Below are 22,442 nucleotides of genomic sequence, written 5' to 3'. Positions count from 1 at the left end.
CCTCCAAACCAAGAGTCCCAAATTTGCCAAAGTTCATCTCTAAAACTCCAAAACCCCCAAATTTTAACTCCAAACCAAGAGTCCCAAAATTGCCAAAATTCACCTCTAAAGCTCCAAAACCCTCAAATTTTAACTCCAAACCAAAAATCCCAAATTTGCCAAAATTCACCTCTAAAACTCTAAAACCCCCAAATTTCACCTCCAAACCAAAAGTCCCAAATTTGCCAAAGTTCACCTCTAAAGCTCCAAAACCCTAAAAATTGTCTGCAGTCCCAAATCCAAGAAAAGAAATGACTGAAATATTTCAGTAAATGGAACGTTACCGTTTCCAGATGAAACCATCCGCAGTAAAGGTTTCCTCGGTCTGCGGGTCTCGTCACCGCATGATTTTTTCGCGCGACTTTTCGCGGCGATGACGATTTCACGCGGCTGGCTGCGAGAAAGTGTCTTAAGACGGAGGCGGACAGATAAGGTACAGCGAAACAAGTGCGATAGGCCAAAACGAGATAGCGTCGTCGCAGCGAGTCGACGATATCTCAAGTCAATGTCCTATGAAGGACTGCTGTTAACACTCGAACCACCGTACGCACGGTTTTCTGATTACAGCCACACACTGCATTCTCGTTGCTCTCACGATGCCACGTGTCGTTTCGATCGGGAGACATCGATGCGAGTCTCGCCAACTTTCACCCCTTTCGCCCCTTTACTGACAGACGTTTAATCCTTCGATTATGCTTGAAAGATTGATTGATCGGTAAAGTGTGTTAAATTGGAGTAGCTTTAATTATCGTTGATTTAATAGATTTACTAGTATTGGCGATTACGTTTGACGATTTTTAAATATGGAGGTCTGGTGTTTGACGATAGGGGAGTATCGAGTGGAGTTTTGATTTGAAGATTAAAGCTTGATGAATATGTATATTCATGTTTTTTTAATATTTTTAGTATGAAGTTGTTGGTTGGAAGAAATGGGTAATTTTGGTGGTTGAGGTGTGGTATAATTTGATGACGAAAGTAACACAAAGTGATAGACATAAGAGATCGATTTGAAGATTAAGGCTTGATGAATATATACACCTATATACATGTTTTGTTAATATTTATAGTATGAAGTTAGAATAAATGCTAGAATAAATAGCTAAATTTGGTGGTTGAGGTTTGGTATAATTTGATAACACAAATAACACAAAATGGCAGATATAAGACATCAATTTGAAGCTTAAAGCTTAATGCAAATAACTACGTAAACGTTTTATTAATATTCATTATATGAAGTGTATACGAAGACATTGCAAATTGTGATTGTTAACAAGTCCAACAAAATTGATGACATAAAAGTAACACAAAGTGACAAGTATAATACATCGATGTAGAGCTTAAGGTTTGTACAAAATGACCACGTGAAGGTTTTGTCGATATTCGTAATATAAAATGGTTGACCATCAATTACAGCGAATAATAATCAACTTTGATTGTTGAAAAGTATAGCACAATTTGATGACATAAAAGTAACACAAAGTAATAAGTATAATACATCGATGTAAAGCTTAAGGTTTGTACAAAATGACCACGTGAAGGTTTTGTCGATATTCATACTATAAAATGGTTGACCATCAATTTAAAGGTTAAACCTTGCACAAAGTAACTATATAAATGATTTGCTAAGATTTTTCGTGCAAAATGGCCGATTGTGAATTGCAGAAAAAATATGATTAAATTCAAAAGCTCTATAACTGATATCAATAATGTTTGACAGAATTTGATGACATAAAAGTTGCACAAAATGGCGCTCACGATACATCAATTTAAAGCTTGAAGTTTATAGGAAATTGCTGCATTAGTGCTCCGTTGAAATTCTTAAGCAAAAATATGATGTTACTGATATTACAGAATGGTATATTTATGACTTCAATTTTTATAACCAAAATACATCCACCGTAAAATGTCACTTCAGTTTATTGCAATTAGCTGACATCTATAAATCACGTTTCCCCATTTATAAATACACAAATTGAATAAAAGATTGTTATAGAAAAATGGAACTAAATCACAAAAATGTCAAAGCTTGATTCAATCAAATTTCAAGCAATATAAAACCATATCCATAATTCGTGCTATCTTTATTCATAGTTATCTTACATAGAATTTCGTATATTCGAATTCAAAAGAGCAAGCGTTACCTAATCTAAATGTGTACATATTTTTCGCGCGACTCTTTTTATCTTCGTAATCATATTCGTGATATTTCGTGCTCGTGTTTGTTCTAACTACTGCAAACTCTTGTTGACGTGGCGCCATAAAGAGTGATGGTTATTAATCTGTCAAAACGTTTGACAAAGGTTACGCTATGGAAAAGAGATACATTACTTTGTAGAGCAAGATGTTTGTTCGTTGTTCGATAATAGTACTCTGGCTGGCAAAATAGGAATTCAGATAAGATTTGATAATTTCGTGAATTCAGGGGAAAATTAAAAATATGATAAATGAAGGCGTTGGATGAATTGTATGAGTGTGGAAATAAAAATTGAAAATAAGAGTTTAAGAGAATTAAATATTTTCCAATTTTCCAGTTTCCAATTTCCAATTTTCCAAATTTCCACTTTTCCAATTTTCCAAATTCCTAAATTATCGAATTCCTAAATTTCAGAATACCAAAATTCCCCAATTTCCAAATTTCCAAATTCCCAATTTTCCAAATTCGTAATTTTCCAAGTTCCCAATTTTCCAATTTCCCAACTTTCCCATTTCCCAATTTTCCAACTTTCCCATTTTCCAATTTTCCAATTTTCCAATTTTCCAACTTCCAAATTTCCAAATTTCAGAATACCAAAATTCCCCAATTTCCAAATTTCCAAATCCCCAATTTTCCAAATTCCCAATTTCCCAATTTCCCAATTTCCCAATTTCCCAATTTCCCAATTTTCCAACTTCCGAATTTCCAAATTCCTAATTTTCCAAATTTCTAAATTTCCCAACTTCTAAATTTCTAAATCTCTAATTTCCTAAACCTCTAAATTTCCATATTTCTAATTTCCTAAATTTCCTAACTTCCCTAAATCTCCTAAATGTCCTAAACATCCTAATTTTCAAACTCTCAAACCCCCAAGCTTCAAATTGCACTTTTCCCATTTCCACCACCTCAACCCCCCAATACCCAAATTTCCAAAACAATAAAATTTTCTCCTAACACAGCTTACCATAAAAATGACTTCCCTAACTTCACTGCAACTCCAAAAACACCACCCCGCAAAATTACTCCAAAACATTATTCATCCCTCCTGTAGCGAATAACGCTCGAAATTTTTATCACCGACGATTCCGTGCGTGAAGATCAGCAAGTAGAAAGAAACGAAATATCTGAGACCGGACGTAGCTCGCAAAAATGCTGAGAATTAAAACTCGCCGGCAATTAAAATCTCATATACATTCATTTATTCATCGTGTTGTGCGTGAGTGTAAAAACCGGACAGGCTCGTTATTTCGGCTTAATTAGTTAAGTCGATCGTCTAATGGTCAGACGGAGATAGGCCAACGCGACAAGTGGCGTTCTTTCTCAAGATTCATGCGTTTGAAGTTTAAGGTCAGAGTCGGATTTCCATGTTCTTATCGCGGTTCTTAGATACGGTGTTTTATCATCGCCTTCGGTTTTCTGTTAATGTAAGCACGCCGTTAGAGTCTGCTCGGAGACACGTTTGCGTAATAAAAATATTCTACGAGTTTGTTACAACATCGACCATATGACTACACGAATTGATGAATATGCAAGCTGTATGATAAAATTGTTAACTTGTATTCCAATGGCGGATTTCGAAATGAATGTCTAGGATTTGGTAATTGAAATAAAGCTCTAATGTTTGGAGTGCCATAAAAGTGTCTACGTAAATTTTTCTTTAGCGTTATTGATATAAAAGCTCCCCTTGAAAGGGGATAGTAAAACAAATTTTAGGAATTTAGACATAGAACTTTTAGTTTGCAAATGAATATAAGTTTGAATAACCTTGTTTGACTAACCTTGTTGACAAAGATATTCAGAAACTGAAACTATTATTTAACGTCATCTGTTTTTTTAATAAATTATTTGACTATGCAAAATTTAGTGCTGATATGATACGATTTCATTGAGAGCTCTAATTGTAACGTTTGTGTTTTACATTTCTACATATTAAATATTCGTTTTGATTCACCTTGTAGAACACAGGTGGTCCCTGAATATAATACATGTTAATAAATAATTTAATGATTCTAAATCATTTAATGATTTAGTGATTTGAATTTAATTAAACGATTTTGAATTTGTTGGATGTCTTTGAACTGCAGAGAACATTTTCTTCAAATTTTAGTAATTTTTTTGAACTTGTTTAAAGTCTTTGAACTGCAGAGAATATTTTCTTCAAGTTTTAGTAATTTCTTTGAATTTGTTTGAAGTCTTTGAACTTCAAAGAACATTTTTTTTAAATTACAGTAATTACTTTGAATTTATTTGAAGTCTTCAAATTACATAAAACATTTTCTTCAAATTTGAGTAATTTCTTTGAATTTGTTTGAAGTCTTTGAACTTTAAAGAACATTTTCTTAAAATTATAGTAATTACTTTGAATTTGTTTGAAGTCTTCGAACTACATAAAACATTTTCTTCAAATTTGACTAATTTGTTTGAGTTTGTTTGAAGTCCTTGAACTTTAAAGAACATTTTTTTTAAATTATAGTAATTGATGTTGATGATAAATTGTTTTGCGGAAATTTTCCTGAGATATGTTCTATGCTACGATGAGGGAATAAACAACATGGGCATTCACTTGTTGCCGGTCATATTCTGTGGATCTAATCTCGGATCTATGATCCAATGATACAGAACACTTAGGAAACTTACGGACCATTTATGGTGCCACGAGTCGAAAATTATCGAGAGAGTTCGAAACATCGATAACAGGAAATAACGAGGACTAATCTATTAATGGAGGTCCGACAGTGAAAATTTGACCTTCGATAACTCGCGATGTAGTGAAGTAGCGGGATGTTTGAACAACGCGTGAGTGAGATATGGAGGTTGGGAATTACAGGTGTTGCAAGCTGTGTGAAATCGAAGTAATTGTGTTTGATTAGTTTCAAGACATTTTTTAAACTTCTTACGTTTCCAATTTTTACATTTTTATATTATCAGGTTTCTTCATTTTCAAACTTTTGCATTTTTTAATTTACAAATTCTCAAGTTTCTAGATTTTCAAATTTCTACATTTTCAAATTTCTTCATTTTCAAATTTCTACATTTCCAAATTCCTATATTTCCAAATTACTACCTCTCCAATTTCTACACTTCCAAATTTCTTTATTTTCAAATTACTGCATCGCCAATTTCTACATTTCCAAATTTATTAATTTTCAAATCTATATATTTCCAAATTACTGCATCTTCAAATGTCTGTTTCAAATATCTGTATTTCCATATTTTTACATTTACAAATTCTAAATTTTCAAGTGTTTCAAGTTCTCAATTCTCAAGTTCAATATAATTTCAAGCCTCTGCACTCGAACATATTTGTACTGTCCGTAAACAGCAAAGTTTTTAAGTTAAATGAATTCTTTTGAAGTTATTATCTCTCTACTAATAACCTGCATTACAGTCTGTTTCACTTTTCTTACACATCACATGTGTAATATTATAAAATTCGTTGAAAAATACGTATTTCGAATTATTGTACAAAAAGAAATGGCGACCAGGAGTTCTAAACTTCCTAAACTATAAAATCTACAATTTCAAACTCTCAAATTCACTGAAATCATAAGTCTTGCTTTAAATTTTTCGTGGATAACATTCAAGGGTTTCACGGCCATTACCTAATCGATGGTCAAGACTTCGTATAAAAATTGATTATGTCATTTTGCTATGATAAGATATTACGAAGAACAAGGTAATTGTCGAACAGAAAACGATAGTGTTAATACCGTTTCAAAGAACATTACTAAAAACGTTTTAATCAAATATCCCCGCCTATCTATTTGCTCGCACAATCAAGATTAAGATTACTTATTAAGGGTACGGATAATTGGTTCTCAAATCTGATTTTCTATATTTTTCTATATTTAATAGAAACTTGTCTACCTTTTTTTTATTAATAATATAGTCTATTTTGTTACAGGGTCTCGAGTTGAACACCAAATTATTTACATTGCCATAAATAATAAAAGTTCCTTACACTTATTCCTTTATTTTTGTAACGACCAAAATAGTCTATTTTAAACATTCATCTCAAGCGAAAATAGATACATTAAAAACTATGACATTATATTAAAAAATATTTTTAAAAATCTATGACAATCAACAAGATAAAATTTACAAAACAAATATGTCTTATAAAATAAAGAACGTCATAATTTTTAAATAAAAATAAAAAGAGGCCTAATCGATAGACCATTAATTCCCGACAAAACGTCGAGGTTAATTCATAAACACGAACGAACGTCTGCCACGGAAGCTTATATCAGGAAAAAGCATACTCGAAAGCATCGACGATCGTGACACCCATTCCGCGAGCGTGAGGGCGACTCGAATCCCACCCTCTGTTACCCACGCACACCGAATCTGACCCTGGCTCGTATCCCATTACCGCCAGAATCGGTCATCACTGACCCTCCTCCTTGTTCGGGCGTGTTCTCTCTCCCTTCTTCGTCGGCCGCGATCCGCGTCGATCTCCTCGAGGCGAAGCGTCGGAGGGAGGGTTAGAAGCGGAATCAGGAAGAGAGAGCATTGCACCGTTCGAGAGGGTACACTGTACCAGTGAACCCGGTGTGCGGTTGCCGCGAGTGGAGGTTGCCGATCCCCACCCCCGGACAGAAAAAGAAGGGGTTGTCGAGAAGGAGAAAGAACTCGGATTTGCTACCCCTTCGCCCCACTCGCGACTCTCCCCACCTGTGTGCTCTCCCGATGGAGGGGTGACCCCACCATGGTGCAAGCACCCCTTCCGAAAAGTCACCCCTCCGTCGTTACGCTTTCGAGCGACGTCGTCGACGCGTTGACTCGAGGGTGCGCGACGGTGGGGTACCGAGCGTTTGGTGGGGGGCGGCGAAAAATGGAGGGGATCGTCGGGACTCGGGTGGGGAGAAGGTCGACTGGTAGGGAGAAAACGCGAGCGGAGGAGAGCTCGACGACGGCTCGGAGAGGTCATTGACCCGAGCGGCAGGCTGCCGGCTGCTAGAGAGCTACGTCGCTCGCGCGCTGCCCTGGCCTCTCCTCGTCTGTTCCGCGTTTGTTCGTAACCTCGTGTGTGCTGTGCGCGCGCGACAGAGAGAGAAAGAGGCCCGTACACTCTCTCGTTTCTCTCTCTCTCTCTTTCTCGTAACGTCGTCTTTGTCTGGGCCGTGGAGTCTCTCGGTTTCTCTCGCTCCGTCGTTCCTCTCCGCCCCGCGTTTTCTGTTTCTCTCTCGGCCGCTCCGTTCCTCCGTGTCCCTATACCTTCTCTCGCCTCTGTTCGTCGCCGCGATTCCGGCAGGGCGCAAGCAACGAGAAACAGAGAGAGAGTGCGCGCGCGTTTCCCTACGACGTTGCGTTACGAGCGAGAGATCGCGCCGACTGCCGCGGAGAGCGCGTGTTTTCCGCGTTGCACATCGTCGCGTGTTCTCTGTTTTCTTCTTTCGCGCGTGTGGGAACCCCCGCGTGGCCGAACACGCTCCGTGGATTTTTGGTCGCGCGAAAAATCATATCGAGCATTTTCGGCGCGGAGAGAATTCTCTCTCCCTCGTTAGTGCCGTATCGTCCCCGTCGCCGCGACGATCTCTCTCTCTCCCTCTTTCTCTCTATTCGGATCTTTGTCCATCTTCTTTTCTCCACGAACGTCTTTCTTATTCTCTCTGTCCCTGTTTCCGTCTCTGTCACTCGCTCTCTGCTCTCTCTGTCCTCTCTCGTTCTCTCTCTCACTCCCCGCGTGTCTTTTTCCCCGGCTTTTCTGACCGCGCGCGTCCGTTCCCTTCTCCACGAGGGAGGAGAGACGTCTGTCGCGCTTCGAGGCTCCACGCGTGCACGCGCGGAGAGTCGGCTTATCGCGGACGAGCGTGCCGAACGCTTTCTACGGAGTCTCCTCTGCATCCTCCTACGTGCTCGAGCAGAGTGCTGATCGGCCACGAGTGCGGTGTCCACGTTGTTCGCGGGACAATCGAGGTGTCGGTGACGGTGTCGGTTGTTTTCGATCTGGTCGTCGCTCGCGTAAACATCGCCGGTTACGTCGCGGCTACCACCTCGTGACGTTTCGTCGGTGACAGCCGGCCCGCGAGGATTACTCGTTACCGAACGGCCGACGTACGAGAAGAAGAAACGAGAGAGAGGTGGTGGTGGTGGTGGTGGTGGAAGAAGAACGGAAAAGAACACAGAAGTGGCGGAGGTGGTGGCGGAGAAGGAAGAAGAGAGCCGCGAGTGCGACGACCGGGCCACAATAGTGTGCGCCGTTTGTTGTTTCGTTGGCCGGTTTTCGGTCCGCGCGACCGAAGCGGAAGAGCGCGAACGTTGAAACGGGAACAAGAAACGGAGGCGTAGGAGGAGTAATCTAGTAGAGTTACCGCGAGTGTTAACGTAATCGAGTGTGTGCCGTTTACTGCTGGATAGTTTCGTACTCTGCCGATGTAATATACACGTCACGTCGCGTTATCGCGGCAGGTTTCTAAACGAAAATACGTGGTCCTGTTCGTTGTCCGTCGTCGCGGGCAGTGGGCCCGGACCGAGAGGCACAGCGAAGAGGAACCTTAGCCCCGGTGGATCACCTGCGGTGATGCAGTAAAACGAGAAAAAGGGGGAGAAACACGAGAGGCGGGATAATAACCGATAGAGAACGGGGAACGGACGAAATAAATAAGCGAAAGGAAAGATAAAGGAACAGGAAGGGAAATCTGTCACGTTGCGATCAGCCGGAGAGCGAGAGAGACTCCCCGGATATACTCATCATGCATTACACACGCATACATGCACATTACATATATAAATAGATGCATAATATATAACACGCATGACGTTCGTCGCGATATCGTCGCCCGTCCACGCGTGTAATTCAGTTTCGATCTTTCGCGTGTTTGCGTTTCCTTGCGAACCCCGTGCTTTCGTGTTTTTCGTTGTCCCAGACCGATCGCGATCGTCTCGCCTTCACCCTCGAACCACTCTCTCTTTCGTTCGCGTTCCACGCGTCACTCTCTCTCTCGTCGGCCAACAACGCACGCTTCGCTCATCCAAGCTTCTTTCCAAGCCGATCTTTGTTCCTTCATCAACCTAGTACACGTGTTCCATCGTCCACGCGGCCTGTTCGACCGTTTCTTTCGACGCGTTCGCGCCACCAGTTTCGCGCACTCTTTCCCTTCCCGTGATTCTCGAGCCAGTGACGTCGACGGTGCCGTCAGCTTCCTCGTGCTCGAACAATTTCGACCCGTCAAATTCCTTCTTTCCCCATCAGGAAAGGACCGTTTCTACTTTGACAAATTCTCGCCTACGGGATCTGTCGCGATGATCGATACGCCGATCGTCTTCCATGCTCGAACACAATTTATCTGCTGCACATGACTCGTTACAACTACCTGCCCGTGCGAAACATCTTTGCGATTCGACTGCGTCGATCTATCGAACCGTCACTGATAACGCGTCTTATCACCTCGCGCGTGAACAGATTACACGCCTGGCAACTGATCATCCCGATGACTTTCGATCAACATCGATCATCCTTCGTCGATTTCTCTAACCTCTTCTAACCCTCTATAGGAATGTTATGCACGCGAATCATATTCTTCCACTTCTGATATACTGATTTTTCTAAACATCTATTAACCTTGCTACAAGTTCATAATTCTACTGAAACCAAAATCGTTTTAATAGACTTCGAAAGAAGGAACTTTCTGAGTTATCGGTAAGCTTTAATATTTCTTGACAGTCAATTCTTGCCAGTAATCATGTCGATACCCTTGTCAGTACTTGACCCATCGGTTGTCAAGTGAGTTAGAATCTGGAAGAGGGAAACAAGCGTGTCCGACGATCTTGAAAATCCTCGAAAAGCTTCCAAACGGTCTCTAAATATAATCCACGGCGTTTTAGCGCGTTATTTTAAGAAGTATCATCGGGTATCGAGCAATTCTCTTCCCGTTTCGAAGCGACTTCGCTCCGGATTAGAATAGCCGGCGATATAATAACAGCGTTTCACGTCCCGATTGGCCGTTGCCGCTGGGATCATTCTGCTGGATCTTTTTCGATCCCGTAACCACCTTTCCGGCCGCGTGTGTGCACGCGGGCGTCCGCAGTACGCGTGCGTAATATTCGACACGCGCGTCACGACGCACCGCAGCCCGTTTCTGACCGACGCGGTTTATAAATAAAACCCGCGTCGTGGCACCGCGGCACCGCATTACGCTCGAGCCTCTTTCGTGCCGGTGTAACAACGTGTCAATGAAAATAGAGACGGCCTGTCTACTACCCGAAACTGAACTCGGTGCCGTGACTCTTCGGCTTGTTGATCATTCTCGAGCGACGTTTTTACCGCGTCCAAGGAAAATACCAATGTTTCCATTTCGGAGGAACTTGAGGAATCTTGCACGAAGAGGTTAAAGAGTTATCAAGCAGTTACAACTTCGATTCTTTGGGATATTAGGCCCGCTTTCTACTTCTGAGCACTTCTGGAGGACTTTATGATAGGCAGGAAATAGATTTTTCGTTTATTTATTTGGAGCAATTTGGATATTGTATGACTTTGGTAATTGTGGTGGAATTTCACAAATTTCTCAAGTTTGTTTGCTGAAAGGTTTTATTAGTGTTTCACCATATATACTTCACTGATTTTAAGTAATCAATAGTTCAGTCAAGTTCACCTAATGTTAGAAACTTCAATTTCTTTCCAACTACTAAAGAATTCAATATTTAAGAAATATTTCCCTTAGCTATAAAATCAGCTATAAAATTATCAGATTATTAAAAGAAAATTTCGCAATCTGTATATTGTCACATTTGTATTGTACGGTCATCTTGTAAGATATTGTTCTCACAGTTTAGCTAAAGCTTAGCTAATCCGTGGATTTACGCTCCATGACGCAGCGTATGGCAATAAATCATTGTAATCGATGAAAGGTCATCGATAAAACAGTCATTGATACTTTCCATATTGACCCGTAAAGTATGCGTAGTCTAATCGATCCGTAATTGCGCTAATCAGATCGATGATAATCGCATTGTTCGCGACACGGCAAACGCTTTAATTAACAGAATTTCGCAGCGTGTGAATGCTAACTACACAACGTGTTGTTAATTAGTTCGTTCACTTGTTTTAAGCTTTCACGAAAATCGCTGCATTTTCCATCGACGTGCAATTACAATAATTAACAATTCATAATAGATCGTTTATTCTAATTGATAATTAATCGTAATTTATTTCTTAAAAATAATTTTCTTCATCCAAACTCGAATTCTTAATTAAAATTGCAGAATAGTTTGGATTAATATAGTTTATTCATCCGAACTTTCGAGTTTAGATTAGGTTACAGTTAGGTTTTAGTGTCGAGTGAACGATATCGTTTCCTAGAAAATAATCTTTCGTGACAAGAGATTTGTCGGAAGCTCGATCGACTCGACCTTTGAAATCGGCTCTAAACTCGCTCACCTAACGGCGATTAACCGAATTGATCTCGTTATCCAGCAATAATTCGAGGTTGTCGTGCACGGTTGGCGGTCCTGTGCCGTAGACCGGCTGTGCTCGATAACGAGTCAATTATCGATTGAACCTTATCGTAACCAGTACTCCCGGACGCTCGAGCAAGTCCCTAAAAAGAAACAGAATTATCCGGCAAAACAATCGTTTGATCCTCGAACGGTTCGATAGATCTCGCTAGAGTCTCATTTCCGATACAGCAGCGAACGCAAATCCATCGATCGATCGTCGCGATAGAGCGACGGAAATCTTCGACGTTGCTGGTTCGTCGCCACCGTGAGGCGTCCTCGTCTCGTGCCCGCTTCGAAAATGGGCCTCGTGACGAGCCGGTGTACGCGCGTGAGCCACGCGTGAATCAGACTTCAAAATTAAAGAGAGAACCTGGCGACGAGGAAAATCGACCAGCCAATAAGACGAACAAAACCGCTTCAGCAAATTATCAGTTTGATGAAGTTCAATTCGAATTATAAACTGAACTTTCCACGAACTGTTGACCCGTCGAAATCCGAAAAAGAACGAAGGCTCACGCTCGCGTCGCTGGTCGTCGGAGTAGCCGAAGATGGACGCGTGCCACGATTTCCCTTCCATACAGCGAATTTAGAGAGGGATCCTCGCGGACTGCGTCTTCCAGCGGCTCCACAACGGACACTTCTGTCCCTTCCCGGAAGATAGAGCCGGTCGGCCAACCAGCCAGCCGGACGTACGCACGAGGACAGTCGGGTGGGCGAGCGGCTCGATGTTGAACTGTGATGACCGCGGCGAGTCAGCGGCGGAAAGTGGTCGAAATCGGCGTGATTCCGCTTGCTCGTGTACCGGTGCACAGACCAGATTGACGCGCAACTGAGACCCCGTTGTTTCCGTTGTCACGACCGGACCGTTCACCCGGAGAACCATGAAGTCTCCAGGTCGGTCGTCGACCGTCGTACGCGATGTTTAGGCGTGGTTCGAAACATCGAAGAGTCTTCAGAGGTTAACGAAACTAGGTGGTTTTCGGTGAAAACAACGAGGATCAAGTTGGAGGTTGGTAGAAGTCGAGCTAGAGGACGGGCAGGAAGAGCCGCAGCCAAGAGAGCGGTCTATGACGTTACCGTGGCTGTCTACGTCACGTTAACGGTAACGGTAACCCTCGTACACAACACGCACGCGACCTAGTCGGCGCAGCGGTGCGGAGCGGCGCGGAGCGGAGCAAGTGGAGAGTCGGCTAGCGAGCGACCGCCTCGAGGAATTTAAAAGTGAAACTGTGACGATCCACCGGCACTCCACGCGTTTCCCCCTTCTCCTATTTGCTACCGTTCTACCGCCTCGACGTCATCGTCTTCTCTCCCTTTCTCTTTCTTTCGCTCTCTTTTCTTCGTCTCTCTCTTTCTCTCCCTCTCCGTCTCGTTCCCGTCTTTGTCCCGTTTCCTCGGCCTCCTTCCCGCCCTCTCCTCGTCCGTCACGCGGAAGGGAAGCAACGGCCAGTGAAAGTGATCGACATTACGATTTTCCCGACTAGCGATCCCCTTCGGCTCGCTCGACAACAGGTACCGGAGGATCATCCGCGAGAATGGCACGCAGGTGCGAGCCGAGAAGCAGCTGAAACCGGCCTCTGCCCGGTCGCGTTACAGGCTCGCACTTCCGGAACACGCGGTGGGGAGCTGAGGCTACGCTGACAGCTGGCGCTCACGTTGATGGCCGATCATCGACGAACCAAAAATGTAAGTCAAACTACCCGCAACAGTATGTTCACCCTTCGATCCAGAAACGATTCTCTTGCGATTACACTGATATCACTCGTTGGCTGGCAAAAAGTATATCTAACCGATGTCCACGACGCGATTGTAGAAATGTAACTTTACATTTTCGTCGCTTGTCCAATTCTAGGTACTAAATTGTTACTTGTGCAGCGTTTCTGCTCGCCAACTTGTTATCTCTGAACCTCGCTACTTTTGATACGTAGGCAAATTCCTGCGAACTGCTCTTGCTTAGTGTCGTACGATGACCTTCGAGAGGAAAAAAATAGAGTAAGCAAGTGTGACATTGGTTAATTTTCTTGCCCCGCCCCTTGAGTCCGGCGCAGGAAAATATGGCGCTGCAAGATTTGAGGGGTTGATTGCGTTACAAGACGTAGGATAACTTAGCACTGGTAGTTCTTCCGGGACTTTTCCCGAGGGCACAGTACTGGTGTTGAGGGTAATTTGTAATTGAACCTTGAAAGAAATGACTTTTTTAATAATACAATGTCTCTATAGCGCAGTAGAGAAGGTTGGAAAACTACCAATCTTTGAGTTTTAGTTTATTTATGTGTCCATCAAATGGCACCATTGTTTATAATGTCCTTGTCTGACTGTAGTTTGAATTATAATGCAACGTGTCTTAAGAGTTCACACACGTAACTCCCTCATTAAATTCTCGTTAATTGTAGATGTCCAAAGTTATCAAGTATGCAAAGTTGCTCATGAAATCTAAAAGTAGTCCACAAATTTTTATCCGTACTGATTATTGCATAAATTTCGTAAATTTATTTCTAAAAGCTGGCACTTATTTTTATTACTTTCCGCCTGCGATATCTTCTATCGAATTTTTATACGGAAATAATGCACAGAATATGAATTCGTAGATCAGAGGCTTATATAATCATGTACAGCGTGAATTAATTTCCACGGCAATTTCGAGATCCGTTCGATAACCCCCGTGAGGAGCAATTAAGATCACGATCTGAAAGGATTTCGTTTCCCTTTCGAGGGAAAGAGTGATTCTGCTATACCGTTGCGAGTCGCAAGAAAAGAACGCAAGAATGGAACTTCTACTCTCGTGGTAGAAAGGAAAGGAAGCGGATAGAAACGAGCTCTAGGTTTGTGACGCTGGATCGAGTTTCACTTCTTCACTGTCTCTTTCCGCGACTCGTTTTCGCGTGCTCGAGGAGGAAGCGTTTCCCTTCCCGTTAAAAAGGGAATTCGCGCCGCGAAATCATTGTCCGCGGCTCAGTAAACTCCTCGAAGCCGCTCGTTTCCTTGCTCTTGCCTAACATTTTTCGTAATTAACAACCTGTCCTGAGAAATTAAGAGAAACTTTTTCTACTCTTCGTTAAATGAAAACTTCCTTCGTTACAATTGCATCGATTTACTTATCCCTTAACCGGTTATATTTATGTTAGGACTGTTTCATAAACTTATTCTTTCATTATACCGTGCTGGTATACTTAAAAAATCTTTATTGTGATTTGCATATGTAATAACATTTGTAAGGATTAATTTATTTAGATGAAACATGATAAACTATGTGTTTGTTCCTGCTGTTGAGTACATATAGTTCACATATGTACTCCACATATACATATACATAGTTTTCAAAACCTTATAGCCATCTATGAATCATATACACACGTACTTCTTCTTAAAATATTTGCTATAATAATCTATGATAAGGTAATACATTTCTATTACAAGCTTCTCTTGAGTACACATATCTGAACTTCATATGTGTACTCCACATATGCACATATTTTTCAAAACCTTATAGTCATCTATGAATCATATACACACGTAATTCTTCTTATAATATTTGCTGTAATAATCTATGATAAGGTAATATATTTCTATTACAAGCTGCTCTTGAGTACACGTATCTGAACTTCATATGTGTACTCCACATATGCATATATTCTTCAAAACCTTATAGCCATCTATGGATCATATACATACGTAATTCTTCTTATAATATTTGCTATAATAATCTATGATAAGGTAATACATTTCTATTACAAGCTTCTCTTGAGTATACATATGTGAACTTCATATGTGTACTCCATGTATGCATATATTTATGAACCCCTTGTAGCCATGTATGTACTATACATACATATATTTCTTCTTATAATATTTGCTATAATAATCTATGATAAGGTAATACATTTCTATTACAAGCTTCTCTTGAGTATACATATGTGAACTTCATATGTGTACTCCATGTATGCATATATTTATGAACCCCTTGTAGCCATGTATGTACTATACATACATGTATTTCTTCTTATAATATTTCCTAGAATAATCTATAATAAAGTAATATATTTCTATTACATGCTGCTCTTGAATACACATATGTGATCTTCATATGTGTACTCCACATATGCGCATATCTTCCAACCCCTTATAGCCACCTCATATACACATTCTTATTATATCTGCCACAATATATTCAGGTAGATAGGTAATTGTAATATCAGTGTAGATAGGTGTGGTTGAAATTGAAGAATGTAGGACGAAACGTCGGGCACCAAAGGGCAAAACGTAATTCCGTTTCGAATTCAACCGATTTCGTCGAAATCCGATGCGCGGAGTACAAAAGCGAGTGGACTTGACCGGATTGGAAGGTAAAATATGTGCTTGGCCGAGATTCTTGAATAAAACGTCGCCGACGTTCATCTGGTTACATTTCAATGCGACTCGTTTCGTCTCGAAAACGCGTCGGGTTTGAAGAATTGGAACGCTCGTCAGCGTTATTCATTTTCGAGAGAATTTCTCGAGCTGTTGAGGTGCAAGAATTTCTATTAACCCCGGGACAACGATGGCGTGATATATTTGAAATATGTACCTTAACGAAGGATCTTTTGACCACTTCGCAATCACTTTCTGCTAGGGGTAAATTGCCTCAGCTCGGCAATGATCGAATATTGTGCATAATTTAGTAATCAAGTGTATAATTTAATGAACAAGTAATTTGTATGTAATTTAATAATCAACTGTGTACGATATAGTAATCATCTCAACTTTTACTCAGAGAATTTTCTTCGAATTTCTTTAATGGCAAAAGTTTTAGGTGATAATTGGTAGGCACGAAATTTGCAGTAGAAACCATACGATACATTATTTAATTACAAATTTATGTCGATAATTAATTACTGCAAAGAACAATTTGTTTCTGTTAAAAAATTGCTGTTAGCAATCACCTGCTGTTAATTAATTTTCACAAACATTTATTACATACGTTTAGATTCGACAAAATATTACAAAATATTCAAACTGAAATTTCAATTCTGCAAGTGCCGTATTTATCGTTCGAACTCGAAATAAATTACTAACCCACTTTATCATAAATTTCTCTGGAAAATTTCCATCGGCAAAACGATACAAAATTCTCACGTTCCAGCGATCAGAAAGGCTTCACCCCCGTGTTCCAATTGCGACACGGGGATTCAAAGTCCATTGAAAATGTCCCCGTCGTTAAAAATGTTCATCGCACTGTTCGATTATCCGCGCGAGAGGATCACTTTGGAGGGTGAGAAGAAGAGGAATGAAAAAAAAGGGAGGAGGTTGCGTATCGACTGATATGCTCGTTACCGATCGAAGGGTGAGGGTTGGTTAATTTTGTATCGACGAGCAGCTACCCGTGATGGTGTGTCGACCCCGCAGAAATGCCCCCGCGTATGTAGGTTAATCCGCGCTCGATGGGAATCGACCTGCGGAGGAATCGCGACACGGGTCAGGTTAACGAATGGGGTAGGTTAGGATCGTGCCAATCTCGGCGCACGTGGCTCCAGTACCTGCTGTCTTTCTCTCTTCCTTTCTTTCCTTCTCTTTCGTTCGCGTTTCGTCCTCGCGGCTACTCTTTTTAACGGCCGACACGCGAAGGGGTTGGAAATAGGTGTTGCGATTATGCCATGACGAATATAGGAAAAGTGGATAGGTCAACCGTCGAGTAATTGACCACGACATAGTTAATGGGTTCTATAATGATGGCTTCATTTTAATTCTTTAAAAGGTGGAAGTTTGATAATTTTGGGATGGTTGGTATTTGGAAAATTAGGAATTTAGGGATCTGGGGATTTTTAGGTATTTGGGGGTTTGAGAAGTTGGAGGTTTTTAAGTGTGAAGATACTTGGGGGGTTTCAGATTTGGAAAGAGGAGTAGAGACTTTGGGAATTTGAGAATTTGGGGGTTGAGGGGTTTAGAAATTTAGGGAGATGGGAGGATGGGGATTTATTGGTCTAGGGATTCAGGGAACTAGGAATTTACAGACCTAGGGATTTGGGGATTTAGAGATTTGGGATTTAGATATTTAGGGATGTAGAGGCTTAGGAATCTAAGAATTTGGGGAATTTATAATTTGGAAGATCTGGAATTTGGGGAGTTTGTGATTTGGACATTTGGAATTTGGGGAATTTGGAATTTGGGGAATTTGGAATTTGAGAAGCTTGGAATTTGGGAAATTTGGAATTTGGGGAGTTTGTAATTTAGAAAATTTGGAATTTGAGAGGTTTGAAAATTGGGGTGTTTGGAATCTGTGGAACTTGGAATTTGGGGAATTTATAATTTGAGAAACATGGAATTTGGGGAATTTGGAATTTGAGAAGCTTGGAATTTGGGGAGTTTGTAATTTAGAAAATTTGGAATTTGAAGGTTCAGTAATTTGGAAACTTTAAAATTCAAGAATTGAATTCAAAGACCCAAAACATAAATATGAAAATATGAAAATTTGAAATTGAAATTCTAGAAACTTTCCTCACTTTCCTCTACCTTCGACTACTTACAAGAATCCTAAATTGCCCAGAACTAAACTCGAATTCAATCTGAATTTACAGCCTCACCAAGCCAAATATAAAGTCGAAGAAATTCGATCAGTCCGTTTGCTCAGTCTGTTACCAAGAAACTTGCAAAAAGCCAGTACGAGGTATTCCAAAATGTTCGTTACCGCTATCGCGTGCCGTAATGTTTACAGGCCATTAGTATTCCGCGTTTGAACAAGAACGATACACAGTTACAACGGATGATTCAAACAAGCCATTCCATTTCTTGCTATCGGTTAACATTGGAAAGTGTTCGCACCACGTTGAAACGTTCGCTCGCGAGCGTAACAGAGCGGCCCATTTATCTCGCTTCCGGTCTCACACCGCGTATCCGAACACACAAAACGCGCCGCGAACGCATCCCGTATATCTTACCATAATTTTCCCTTCAAGACCGTTACTTCCACGCAACGATATCGTTCTAATAACAGTAACTTCGAGGCTGTCGAAAGAAACAACTGGACAGTTTGAATTGCTCTCGAACTTGAGACCGAAAGATTTACAATTGTTTATGCTAGATTTTAGTATTCGAGGATGGATGAATATGGGGAAGAGTAGAGGGAGGAAGTGGTGGATGGAAGTTAAGGTTTATGGGTGAATTGAAGGGGAGTACTTAGGCAAAAAGAGTGGAAAAATGATAGAAGACGTTTGTAGGTGAAGGAAGATTGTTTAGGGGTTGGTTGATTGAAGGGGTTAGTTTTTGAGGTTTGTAGAGTAATTTGGGATTTGGGGATTTAGGTAATTCAATGAGAGTATTTAGAACAGGAGAGCATAACAATGATTGAAGATGAAGTTTGAAGGGGCTGGTCCTATGGTCATGTAGAGTATTCAATTGTAACTTGAGATTTAGAGATTTAAGTAATTGATTATGAGTATTTAGAAAAGGTTAATATAAAAATAATCAAAAATATTTGTAAATGTAGTGAAAGATTGAAGTTTGAGGGGGTTGGTTCTATGGTCATGTAGAGAATTTAATTATAACTTGAGATTTGGAGATTTAGGTAATTGAATACAAGTTTCTAAAAAAGGTTAATATAAAAATAATTAAACTTATTTGAAGATGAACTAAAAAATTGAAACTCGAAGGGGTTAATTCTATGGTTATGTACTGTAACTTGGGATTCAGAGGTTTAGGCAATTGAATTTGTAAAAAAGAAATTTCTTTTCATTACTTAAAAAAGAACAAAGAAAAATGATCAAAAGTGTTTATAGTTAAAATAAAAAAATTGAAGTTTGAAGGGTTGATCTTGTATTTTATATAGTACTTAAGTGTAACTAAGGATCTGAGAATTTAGATAGTATTATTCGATATATTTTGTATTGATAAACTACTGTGAACGAGGACTAATCAAATTAATACATTTATAATTGTGTCTACAATTATCGGAGATCGCTACCCTCTTCGACATTCCCAATTTGTCAGAATCTAAACGATACAACTTCCTCTTCCTCTATCGATCCGGAAGCTATGGTCACGCCTATTATGGAACAGTAAATGTATCCTTTCTAATTGTAAGACTATTTACCGATACGATTTGTTACGTTGTAGATAGAAAGTATCAAGTTTTTTCAGTTTTAGCTGGTTACTGTTTCTTATTCTTCGACGATAATTAACTTCAACGTTGACTATGGTTCTCAAAGAAAAATTGGACTCTTAGTTATTGTACATTTATTTTATTATTGTGTACTGAAGTAAAAATATAATTCTCAAAATCCTAATGTTGAATGTATTAAACCTTGAATATAACCCTTTGATCATATTATTATAAATGTGACTTAATATATTTTGTCTGTGTTTCTAATGTACAAATATCACTTTCATTTATAGAATAAATACAAAACTAACAACTAAAATAAAAAATAGTAATTAATTGTTTGAACAAGATTTAAGGTGCGACACTTTATTTAAATGTGACTCTAAACATTTTATTTTATCTTCATTTAACTTTGACAAATTCAAACACAAGCCCAAAATAATATTTGCCTAAAAATAATTTCTAAAACGTTCATCCAGGTTCTAATCATTAAATATCACAAAATTTAATACATAACTAACTTTATATTAGTAATAGAATAAATATTAAATACAACTTGTACGAATAAATGTTCACTGAGGATTTCTTTATTTTAATTGCTAATTTTCTTTATCTCCTATCAAACTTAAATATTTCTTTATTTAAGTTTCCTGTCATTCCATCAATGAAAGGAGTATCTCCCATTCGTTACTGTTCTAATTGCGCTCTTCTACGAGTGACATTTTTCAATTTTTCCGTCATTTCTCTTCTTCAAACCCGTAGAAACGTACTCGCCCGCTTTCGTAATGATTCATACGCGCGTCAACGATACTTCCTACGTTCAATAGCTGCCCTGGTCGACTTGATTTACAATCTCATTGTGTTTGTCGCGGATGTTCGGGCCGCCAGTGTGTGCAAGGTGTTCCGGAAGTTGGTTCGTCGGGCGTCTTTAGTTCGCGTGTTCCTGCGACGAGAAATAGGGAGAGATTTCATAACTGAAAGATTGTGGTTCCTCCTACTTACGAATTACTTTGATACATTTTTCAAGCTTCAAACACAAGTTTTCCTCATACAATCAATTCTCACAGTTTTCCTCATAACGGTATTTTATACCACCAAAAGTTATCCCAAAATACCATTAATACATAAGGAAAAAAAAATTAAAAATTAATTTGTACTCTAACGAAACATCGTAAGACCTCCGAGAGGGTTAAAAATGTCCCATAATTAAAATTGGACGTTCGATTAAAAAATAAGATTGTGTCAGATTTGGAGGAGTTAGTTGAAGAATTTAAAACAGGCGTGGGGAGCTTTGTGCGCCTCAGATTGACCTTAGCCTTTAGTTGTCACAAGGTTGGCACAACGATGAGTAATGCTAGGCTAGGATGAGTAATTTCAATTGCTAGAATTTTGGAATTAATAGGAGATTAGTCATGCTGCAGTACTTTGTGACAGAAACGTTATTTCTATTCTGAACTAAAATTACTATCCAACGAAAAACATGTCTTATTAACATATCTTTATACTTGCCATAAATTCTTATACATGACATGAAATATCATATGCATACATATGTATTATTATTACGTAATTTGGAAGTAATAATTATTTAAAAAATAATACGTTGCATAACGAAATCAGCCAGCACTTGAAATACATAAATCAATAAACGTCTCACTAAATCTCCGTTTCCTCCTCGGTGCATTAACACAAGATCCGAAGAAGCTACTCAGCCACGATGATTCGTCCAGAAATTGAATCCGTGCGAGTCACGATCGATGAAACTAAGCATGCAGCGAACGATGACTTTCCAGAATAAAACATCCACACCGCCGTTTATCAAAATAAGTAATAACGATTCTCGGCGAAGGATCGATTCAACGAATCTACGCCCCGTTAAAAATTCCGTCATCGAGAACAACAAGCCGCTCTCGGCACAGCAGAATCGCCAGATCCCCGTCATAAAACCGATATGTACGTACGTCCAGACTCGTCAAGCATCGAGTCGAGCTGGAGACCGACGGTCTGGACGTGTTCCGTTTCCACGTCGACGGGTGATCGTTTTCCCGAATGATCTGCCGAGGAAAAAATAGAAATCGGAGGCGGCGTTCCGTTTTCAGCGGCCGCGAAGTTGACGCATAAGCGTAACTCGCGCATTTCCGCGATTTTCAGGACCAACCGGGCCAGCTGGTCGGTTCGAAAGCCCCACGGCAGAGAAGCTCGAAGGAGACGCGACGGAGATCGAGAGAGAGAGGCGTGGAAAGGGAGGGGCAGGAGAAGAAAGAGAAGGACAAGGCGCGATGTGTACGGCAGCGGGGCGCTACTCGTAATGTCGGTGTGTGTCGCGCTGGAGGCCGGCCGAGGTCGACGGCCTCCGGCTCGGCCGTTTACGCCGCCGCTCGGCAAGCCTCGGCACTAGGTCAGTGATGGAGTCACTGGCCGCCCCGAGCGTCGAGGCAATGACACCGAGCACGCCGCTGCTGCCACCGAACGATCCCCACTCCTACAACAACCTTCCCCCACCACCTACTCGCCACCCCTTTCGCCCCTCCCTAACTACTAACCCCCACCAACCGACGCTCGAACAGCTAACAGCGCCCCCGCATTCGCGAGCGATGAGCTCCCTCGCGTCCTCGTCGAGACCATATACTACAACCTCGATAACTCGGAAACTTCAAAATTTTCAAGATAAAATTCCCTTCTTCTTTACTTCGAAAATCA

The 22,442-nt window shown here is 40.5% G+C and overlaps 1 protein-coding gene and 1 long non-coding RNA gene across 9 annotated transcripts in view; both read left to right on the top strand.

Annotated features, from left to right (window-relative positions):
* Positions 1–334: 334 nt before the first annotated feature.
* LOC143264388 (uncharacterized) lies at positions 335–2,536 on the top strand. The gene is made up of 2 exons (XR_013038107.1): positions 335–472; positions 607–2,536. It is a non-coding gene; the product is annotated as an uncharacterized LOC143264388 (long non-coding RNA).
* Positions 2,537–7,239: 4,703 nt separating this feature from the next.
* The window catches only part of Hr4 (nuclear hormone receptor 4), a 213,062-nt gene continuing 197,859 nt past the window's right edge, over positions 7,240–22,442 (top strand). For 2 of the 8 annotated variants that reach the window (XM_076531312.1, XM_076531311.1), the window contains exon 1: positions 13,240–13,357. The gene's annotated coding sequence lies outside the window, so the exon portion shown is untranslated. Of the gene's footprint in view, positions 13,358–22,442 lie in introns of all 8 variants that reach the window. The other 6 variants (XM_076531306.1, XM_076531304.1, XM_076531305.1 and 3 more) reach the window with 6 other exon arrangements.

Source organism: Megachile rotundata, chromosome 4 (genome assembly GCF_050947335.1).
Source record: "Megachile rotundata isolate GNS110a chromosome 4, iyMegRotu1, whole genome shotgun sequence".
In the NCBI taxonomy this organism is placed as follows: Eukaryota; Metazoa; Arthropoda; class Insecta; order Hymenoptera; family Megachilidae; genus Megachile; species Megachile rotundata.
The sequence above is the reverse complement of the archived record's forward strand: the minus strand, read 5'-3'. Positions and strand labels throughout refer to the sequence as shown.